The 9,524-nt window shown below is 48.6% G+C and overlaps 1 protein-coding gene across 1 annotated transcript in view; it reads right to left on the reverse strand.

Moving 5' to 3' along the window:
* Positions 1 to 8,894, reverse strand: part of LOC142751085 (uncharacterized) — a 34,745-nt gene extending 25,851 nt beyond the window's left edge. Inside the window, exon 1 of the mRNA XM_075860059.1 lies at positions 8,692 to 8,894. The gene's annotated coding sequence lies outside the window, so the exon portion shown is untranslated. The remainder of the gene's footprint in view (positions 1 to 8,691) is intronic.
* Positions 8,895 to 9,524: the final 630 nt, after the last annotated feature.

Consider the following 9,524-nt stretch of genomic DNA (forward strand, 5'->3'; position numbering starts at 1 on the left):
TACGGCCGCCCCGCCTGGTGATGTTCCGGCCAGGGGGCAGGCTTCTTCAGGATCATCGAGACGGACGCCTAGATCTGCAGCGACGTTGAGACAACAGGTTCGGTCGGAAGTCCGGGTTCCATCGGTCGGGCGGCAGGTTGCCGGCCCATCGGTCAGCGCTTCATCATCTCCGATCCGAAGATGTCGGTGGGATGGCCAGTCGTCTGCGAGAGAAGAGCTGGAGGAAGGTGAACTGGACAAGTATCGTCGAGGTCAGGATGGTCCGGCTGACGGGAACACAGCGCCTGTGCGGCCCGGTGAGTGTATAACTCCATCATTGTCATATCCAGCGATTTTTATGTCGGGTGTCGGCGGAGGGGCTGCTAGCGTCGCATCGGTGGCCGGTAGTGGCGCGGGCGGGCGCGATGGCGCGGGTCTAGCAGATTTAGTGAGTTGCTTGAGGGAGCTGGTCGGGCGCCTAGATAGGGCGGCGGCGCCAGTAGTCACGGAAGTGTCCCCGGCGGTAGTGTGGGAGGGCCCCAGGGACGTGGGATTGTTACAGGCGCGGCCCGTGCTGGCGGTTAGGGAGGCGGTCGCGGTGTCGGTACAGACCGAGGCACAAAAGGATGGCGATCGGGTGCGTATTGATGACCGTGCTCGTGGGGAGGTGTACGTTTGTTTCGAAGGTCCGTTGGGGGCGCATTTAAAGCAGGAGGTGCGCGAGCGGATCTGGAAGGACGAATATGTTGAGATTTTTTCTCTCTTGCCGCTCGCTAAATTTAATTTGGATAAGAGCAAGCGGGACGAGAGTAAAAAGGACGAGGAGGAACGGCGGCGGTATAGGCTTATCCCGCAGACGTTCGTTAATTGGTCACAGGCGTTCGCTATATTGGCTAGTGTGATAGGGGAAAAGGCGCCGGAAAATTGTTCGGCGTTGTTTTGTTATTTTGATGCTATTGGGGAGGCTCATAGGGCGTATGGGGGTCAGGCGTGGCTGCGATATGATGAGCAATTCCGTCAGCGGAAAGCGGTTCGGCCGGCGATTCGGTGGGACCAGAAGGATATTGCTCTCTGGTTACGGGTTACGGCTCCGGTTAGGCAGCCCTTTCCCGGGAGCGCCGGCCAAGGAGGCCAGTCTAGTCAGGTTGGACAAGGCGGCGGGGGAAAGGCGGGTTTTTGCTGGCAATTTAATGAAGGCCAGTGTAAGTTCGGGGCCACGTGCAAGTTCAAGCACGTGTGTTCCGAGTGTAATGGTGCATCACACGGGGCGGCAAAATGTCTGCGAAAAAAGAAGTCAGGGAACCAGTCCTCCGCGGCTGGTCAAGGGGGTGTCACCGGTGCGGGTTGAAAAGATGGCCCCTTATCTAAATGAGTATGCTTTACGAAGGGTTTCGGGTTGGTTTTGTTATTCCTCCGCCTCCTTATGAGGTTCCGGTTACGCAGAGGAATTTAAAATCGGCTTACTTGCATGCCAAAGTCGTGTCGGAAAAATTGTTAAAAGAAGTTTCGTTGGGTCGGATGTCGGGGCCTTTTGTTGAGTCGCCTGTGAAAGATTTAGTGGTGTCCCCGTTGGGTATTGTTCCTAAGCGCGAGCCCGGGAAATTTCGTTTGATTCAACACTTATCGTATCCCAGGGGTTCGTCGGTAAATGACGGGATTGATCACGAGTTGTGCTCCGTAGTCTATACCTCATTCGACAAGGCGGTGGGTTTAGTGCGGGCTGCGGGTCCAGGTGCGCTGCTAGCAAAAACCGACATCGAGGCGGCGTTCAGGTTGTTGCCAGTTCATCCAGAAAGCCAACGGTTGTTGGGTTGTTTTTGGAATGGGGCTTTTTACGTGGATCGGTGCCTTCCGATGGGGTGTTCCCTTTCTTGTGCATACTTCGAGGCGTTTAGTAGCTTTGTGGAGTGGGTAACGAGGGGAGTATCCGGGGTCGACTCGTTGATCCATTACTTGGATGATTTTTTGTGCGTTGGCCCGGGGGGTTCGCCGGTTTGCGGTAATTTGCTTTATGCTCTACAGAAGGTGGCGAGGGATTTTGGGATCCCTTTGGCGCCAGAAAAAACGGAGGGCCCGGTAGCGACGATTTGTTTTTTGGGAATTGAAATAGACTCGGTGGCAATGGAGTGTCGTCTCCCTGCGGATAAGTTGGGTGCTTTGAGGCTGGAGGTACGGCGGGCTTGTAGACTGAAGAAAATGACGCTGCGGGAGCTTCAGTCGCTGCTGGGGAAGTTGAATTTCGCCTGCCGGATTATGCCAATGGGGAGGGTGTTTGGTAGAAGGTTGGCGGCGGCAACGGCGGGAGTGCGTGCGCCGCATCATTTTGTGCGGCTCAAGGAGGAGCACCGAGCTGATCTTCAGGTTTGGGATAACTTCTTGGGCCAGTACAATGGTCGCTCGCTATGGATGGCCCCAGCGCAGGATACGAGTGATTTGAATATTTTTACGGATGCGGCTGGGGCGGGCGGTTTTGGAGCGTACGGGGGAGGTCCGTGGTGCGCAGGTCAATGGCCGGCTAGTTGGGTGTCCAGTGGACTCACGCGGAATCTGGCCCTGCTCGAGCTGTTTCCCATCGTGGTGGCGGCTACCATTTGGGGGAACAGGCTCAGGGATAAGAAGGTTCGGTTTTACTGCGACAACATGGGGGTGGTGCTGGCCATTAATAACATCACGGCGTCCTCTCCTCCGGTAGTTCAATTGTTGCGACATTTAGTGTTGGTGTGTTTGTCGTTGAACGCGTGGGTGGTGGCGGTGCATGTGCCGGGAGTACGGAATTGTATCGCTGATGCTCTTTCTCGCTCGCAGTGGGACCGGTTTCGGCAATTGGCACCGGGAGCGGAACGTCTCGGTTTGTCTTGTCCGGAACATCTTTGGGATCTGGTCTCGGTCCCGTAGAACAACTGTTACAAAGGTCTTTGGCGCGCACGACGTGGAGTGCTTATGCTGCTTGTTGGAGGCAGTGGGAGGAGTGGGTAAGAGAGTTGGGTGACGTCAATACGGATAGAGACAGGTTGGTGGCACTTTTGTACTGGTTAGGGGACGCCTGGGAGGCGGGGTTTTCAGTGGCAAAGGTGAACCGGTTCATATCTGCGGTGGCGTTTGGTTTTAAGTTGCGAGGCTGTCAGGATGTATCGAAGGAATTTCTGGTGTTGCCGAGGCAGTCAATTTACGCGTCAATTTTCTGGCTTTGAAGGGGTTGCGCCGAGGTAGGGTGGAGGCGGACAGTAGAAGGCCTGTGTCGTTTGCTTTGCTTAGCGCGTTGGGCGGTTCATTAGCATCGGTCTGTCGTTCTTCAGACGAAATGGATTTGTTTCGGTTAGCTTTGTCGTTAGCGTTCTTTGGGGCATTTAGGATAGGTGAGTTGGTGTCGCCGAGTACCAAGCAGGCAGGGGGGCTGAGATCTGGGGAGTTGAGCTTATTCGCAGATCGCCTGGAGGTATGGTTGCGTCGGTCGAAAACTGACCAATTGGGGAAGGGTAAGCTGATAGTTTTGTTCGCCCGGTTATGTGCCCAGTAGAGTGCAGTAGAGTGCATGCAGCGTTTTAAGCCAAAAGGGGGGTCTCCAGATTTGCCTTTGTTACGTCATATGGACGGGTCGTTTTTGTCCAGGTTTCAGTTTGGAGCTGTATTTAAAAAATGTTTGACGGCGGTTGGTGTCGCGGCAGGCTCATATTCATCTCATTCCTTCAGGATTGGCGCAGCAACAGAAGCGGGGCGCTGGGGGTTGGATGATGAAGGGTGCGGCGTATTGGTCGTTGGGAGTCCAACAGATTTAAGTCCTATGTCCGCCCCCATATGTTATGAGGTTTGTTGTTAACGCTTAAGAAATGTTATATGGTGGTGCCTAATTGTTTTTTCCGTTTCAGATTCGCCTCCGTGTTTGGTGTGGTTGCTGGGTCATCTTACGTGCACTGTGGGGCTTTGAGGGCAGACGTCCGCCCGGACGGTCGCCAGTTGCGCATTCCGCGACAGGATGCGGTTGTGCATTGGCTGGGATTTAGAGGTATGTCTTGGAGCAGGGTGTTGGCGGAATTCCAGACATATGCCCAGCTTGATAGGGTTCCGGAGGTCTTAGTGTTGCACGTGGGTGGGAATGACTTAGGAGTCCGCCCCTTTCGTGAGTTGGTGCGGGATATCAAACACGATATGTTGTGTTTGTGGGTTTCTTATCCCAAGTTGGTAATAGTGTGGTCGGACATAGTCCCAAGGAAACATTGGCGGTTGGCTAGATCTGTGGAGAGAGTCAATAAGGCTCGCATTAAAGTTAATCGGGCGGTGTCCCGTTTTGTGGCAAAAAACGGGGGCATTTGCGTGAGGCACAGGGATTTGGAGTCAGGAGTGGGGAATTTCTGGAGGAGTGACGGGGTTCATCTGATCGAGGTTGGCATTGATCTTTGGAGCTTGGCGATAGCAGAAGGCATAGAAAGGGCGGTGGTGGTGTGGAGGAACTCACAGGCTTAAGGTGGTCAAGGCCTGTTTCGCGGTGGCGGGGGGAGTCCTTGAGGCCAGTCAGTACAAAATGGTGGGGGGTCGCATCGGGGGTATGCGTCCCCCAAAAAAGGTACATGGTTGAAGACTTCATCGGGTGTTATCCCTTTGAAGTGGTCTTCTGGTGGAAGGTATATCACTTGAAGGCTTCATCGGGTGTTATCCCTTTGAAGTGGACTTCTAGTGGTCGGTATATCACTTGAGGGCTTCATCGGGTGTTATCCCCTTGAAGTGGACTTCTAGTGGTTGGAGCCATCTGCAGAGGTGAACGGTGCTTCCGAGGTGGTTTACGGCTGGAGGTAATTGGTGGTTTGCAGATGGCTAACTCGGTGTGTTCTTAAAAAAGGAATATCTGAAAGGGCTTCAAGGACTTCCTCTGCTCGGGTTAATGTTAACGTTAAATTGTTATTTACGATTCTGACCCATGTTGGGTCATGTGAATTATTAAAAGGAATTCTCTGGTGGATTCCTAACTAGTTATCCGAAGGTTTCGGATTTAAATTGTTTTTATAAAACTGTGAAATTAATAAACGGCTGCTGTGGCCATTTCACATCCAACCTCGGTGTCATGTGTCTTTTCTAAAGGTGGGGGTGGAGGGATAGGATGGGTAAGGGAAGGTTCATTAACACACGACTCTACTTAGGCAGGTCAAGACGAGGCTGGACGCAGCCTGCAGGGCTTAGGGGGAAGCCTCCATGACCTCCCTGGTAGGGAAAGGGTTAATAGGTGAGGGAGAGTTGGAGGGGAGGGACAAGGAGGAGTCAGGGGGCCGTTGCGGAGCTTCCCGCTGTTATCGGCATTGAGCCGGAAGCAGCGGGAGGAGTGACATAGGGAGAGACAAGCTCCCACCCTCCCGCCCTTGGTTTGTTACCCTGGGGGTCTTTATGTACGTCCGTCTATGAGTGTTGTGTTTTTATTTGTGTGCTTATTTAACATGTTTTTTCCTTTTTCCGGAGTAGGTTCTGTTGTCATGGCAGCTGGCGGGGGGAGTCCTTGAGGCCAGTCAGTACAAAATGGTGGGGGGGTCGCATCGGGGGTATGCGTCCCCCAAAAAAGGTACATGGTTGAAGACTTCATCGGGTGTTATCCCTTTGAAGTGGTCTTCTGGTGGAAGGTATATCACTTGAAGGCTTCATCGGGTGTTATCCCCTTGAAGTGGACTTCTAGTGGTTGGAGCCATCTGCAGAGGTGAACGGTGCTTCCGAGCTGGTTTACGGCTGGAGGTAATTGGTGGTTTGCAGATGGCTAACTCGGTGTGTTCTTAAAAAAGGAATATCTGAAAGGGCTTCAAGGACTTCCTCTGCTCGGGTTAATGTTAACGTTAAATTGTTATTTACGATTCTGACCCATGTTGGGTCATGTGAATTATTAGAAGGAATTCTCTGGTGGATTCCTAACTAGTTATCCGAAGGTTTCGGATTTAAATTGTTTTTATAAAACTGTGAAATTAATAAACGGCTGCTGTGGCCATTTCACATCCAACCTCGGTGTCATGTGTCTTTTCTAAAGGTGGGGGTGGAGGGATAGGATGGGTAAGGGAAAGTTCATTAACACACGACTCTACTTAGGCAGGTCATGACATGTCTGTTATAGGAAATCCTTGTATTCCATAATAACTCCCCGTGTAGTCCAGGACTAATAGACAACTTGGTGTTACCATTACCCTTGTCAGAAGGATGTGTCCCTACAAAGTGTGATACTGTCAGCGATGGTTGGAGACTGTCAGTACAGCTGCGCTATTGTTTCCATAAAGAAAACTGAACCTTTTCTCAACGGTGACAAACATAAACCATTAGCAAAGTATCTGTGACCATTGAGATCAATTATGATGATAACAGAAGCTATGATTTCTGTTTTCTTTCCAGTTGAGGGGTTCCCCCGACGGAAAGCTCAGACATCCTTAGTGTCCACAGCTTTGTAATACAGACAAGTAGGCAACTTTGCATACCGTGTTTACCATTAACGTCAATGCATCAGAAAAATGGTAGTGATGGTAGAGTTTATGTTTGCTGGCAGGTCTGAAGAGTTTATCCCTTTCTTACCTAGTTGTGTTTGTTAACATTATAAAATTCTGTGTATGTAGACAGTGTTCTTCAAATAAAGACACATACATACAAAAGAAACAAGACAGCGATGGCTGAGGACTTGGAATGTGAAGTTAATAAATAACCATCAGTGTCTGATAAAAAGAGTTGGCCAGACTTGACCAAATGTGGGTACAGGAACAAAGTGAAAATGACAGCGGATGCTTGTAAGGCTACATTCAAACGAGCGTGTCCTATTTGCGCCAGTAAAAAATGCAGCATTTTTCCTACATTTCATGTCCGTGTGCCATCAGTGTGCGTTGATTATTGGCATCAGTGCGCTTTGCGTGTGGTATGCGTCATCCATGTGCTGTCCGTGGTTTTCACGCATCCATAGACTTCAATGGGCGACTAGATGCGCAAAAACGCACCAATATAGGACATGCAGTGAGTTTCATTCAACGGACACTCGCTGCGTGAGAACTCATGTCTCAATAGCCCCATTGAATTGAATGGGTCCGTGTGCTGTGAGTTATTTCAACGCACAGCACACGAACGAGGAACACACTCGTCTGAATGAGCCCTTAGAGTATAAATGGGATTTGCATAAAGAGATATCGCTTGATGTTATCGGTAACGCTCCCTTTATAAGTGCTCTTGCACACAACCGTGATCAGGCCGTGAAAAACGGTCCAAGTGTCGGCTGGATTTCTGTGGAACTGCTGTTTCGTACTGAACAAAATTATACAGTACGGAACAACAGTACTGCGGGAAGGCAGGGACTCCTAGCATCATAAAATATCTATGATGCCAGGAGTCCCGTTCACCTGTACCGTGGTCGGACCTGGAGATCTAGCCGACGCTCAGACCGTTTTTCACAGCCCGATCTCAGTCGTGTGCATGAGCATTAAGAAACAGGGTTGCATTAGGCTGGGTACACACGACCTATTTTCAGACGTAAACGAGGCGTATTATGCCTCGTTTTACGTCTGAAAATAGGGCTACAATACGTCGGCAAACATCTGCCCATTCATTTGAATGGGTTTGCCGACGTATTGTGCAGACGACCTGTAATTTACGCGTCGTCGTTTGACAGCTGTCAAACGACGACGCGTAAATTGACTGCCTCGGCAAAGAAGTGCAGGGCATTTCTTTGCAACGTAATTTGAGCCGTACTTCATTGAACTCAATGAAGAGCAGCTCAAGATTTACGAGCGTCACAGACGCCTCGCATAATACGAGGAGCAGCATTTACGTGTGAAACGAGGCAGCTGTTTTCTCTTGAAAACAGTCTGTCTTTTCACACGTAAATGCCTGCTATCGTGTGAACATACCCTTAAATTGCACATTTCAGCAAAGTTCAGGCTACCACTTACAGCAGCCTGCATTCTGTCCATGGACTCCAGAAAACAGGGTATTGTGAGACAGCCTGAGCTGCAGGGCTAAAATAAGAAATTTGGAAGTCCCTGTAGTTGTAATTGGAATCCCCCCCCCTAAATGAAGGGATTTTGCTAATCACATTTGGTAAGAGAGCTGCTATGTACACAATGGTCCTCATTTATCAACATTTTCTAATAGAAAATCTGGTATTGTTGGCCATAGCAACCAATCGGAGCTCACCTTCCATTTTTGAAACTGCTCGAGGAAGATGAAAGCTGCACTGTGATTGGTTGCTTTTTCTGTTAGACAGTTTTGATAAATGAGGCCCAATGTCCTCCTATATTCCTTAAAAAAGAACAATTGGTAAATGTTTATTGTTTTTCACATGTTAATGTCTAAGAATTATCTGTCCTCCATAATAATTAGGCAAGCGTAATGAATACATGACAAGGATTTGGCATATTAACACCTGACAGCTTTCCCCTTTGTTGCGCCTCTATGTCTTGTGCCATTAAGGCGTTTGCTGTGGTGATGGGCTTGAATCCTGTCATATCTATTACAGCTGGCCGTCTATTAACGTCTTCTAGGTCTTTAACTAAAAAATGACAGGCAATTCTGAGACCATGTTTGCATAGTCCCTTATTAGGGAAGCTCCTGTTTAGCCATTTGCGACCATTAAGTGTAAAAGTATCCTATTTGAACCCTAGAGCACCTGAGGGGGAGTTTTGCTAAAAGTCAATGTAAGGGGAGAAGCTGTGTTTGGGTTATGACCTGTCCTGCAATGTTATCTCAGAGTGATGTGTATGTAGTACCACTCACCTCAGAAAGGATGACTGTTTGTTTAACACCTAATGTGTTGGAAGCTTAATGGTTTAAGTCCCTCACTCAATCTCCCCTTCACACCTTCTCCCTGTTTAATCTGAAAGATCTCCACGAAGCCGCTTCAAACATGTCAGCTTGGTCCTGTCATTAGAGATTGGTTTAATCACCTTGGTGATCCGGAACAGGCAATCCTGGCTCAATGCTAACTAGCAGAAGATGTCAATTGTCAAGTGAATGGCAGCTAAGACGTTGCCCACCGTTCCCCCCTCTTTTTAAATGTCATTTGTTTATGTGCCAGCTTTAAAGTTACTAATCCTAATAAAATGTTGACTTATTTGTAGGATATCTTAAAGGATTGTCATCTTTGAGATAAAAGGGGAAAGAAAACAATAATCATTGCATATGTTGATATGTTGATGTTCGGATCATAGGATGTCATTCTCTAGGATATCCTTGTTTGCCTAGTGCACACCTGTAGATTATATTTATTGTGGTGGATTATAATTAACCACCATCTTGTAAAACATATACGTGTTATAATCTGTCACAGTCAGTTGTGACGGTTGGTTTAGAATTTTCTATGTTGCATTCTATCATTTAAAGGAAAGGTGTCATGATTTTTTTTGTTGTTATTAATTTATGTGTTTTTATTCAATAAAATGTTACATTTACTTTATTTATTTTTTGTCAAAAAATGTTTTGTTTTATTAAACATTTTTACTATTTTGGGGCTGCCATTTTTTATTTCATTTGTGTATAAGCTGGCGCCATTTTGGTGACCGGCCGCACTGCAGGTAAGGTGTCAGTGTGAGTGTGTGTTTTTTGCATGT

The sequence above is a fragment of the Rhinoderma darwinii genome, chromosome 3 (genome assembly GCF_050947455.1).
Source record: "Rhinoderma darwinii isolate aRhiDar2 chromosome 3, aRhiDar2.hap1, whole genome shotgun sequence".
NCBI classification, from domain to species: Eukaryota; Metazoa; Chordata; class Amphibia; order Anura; family Rhinodermatidae; genus Rhinoderma; species Rhinoderma darwinii.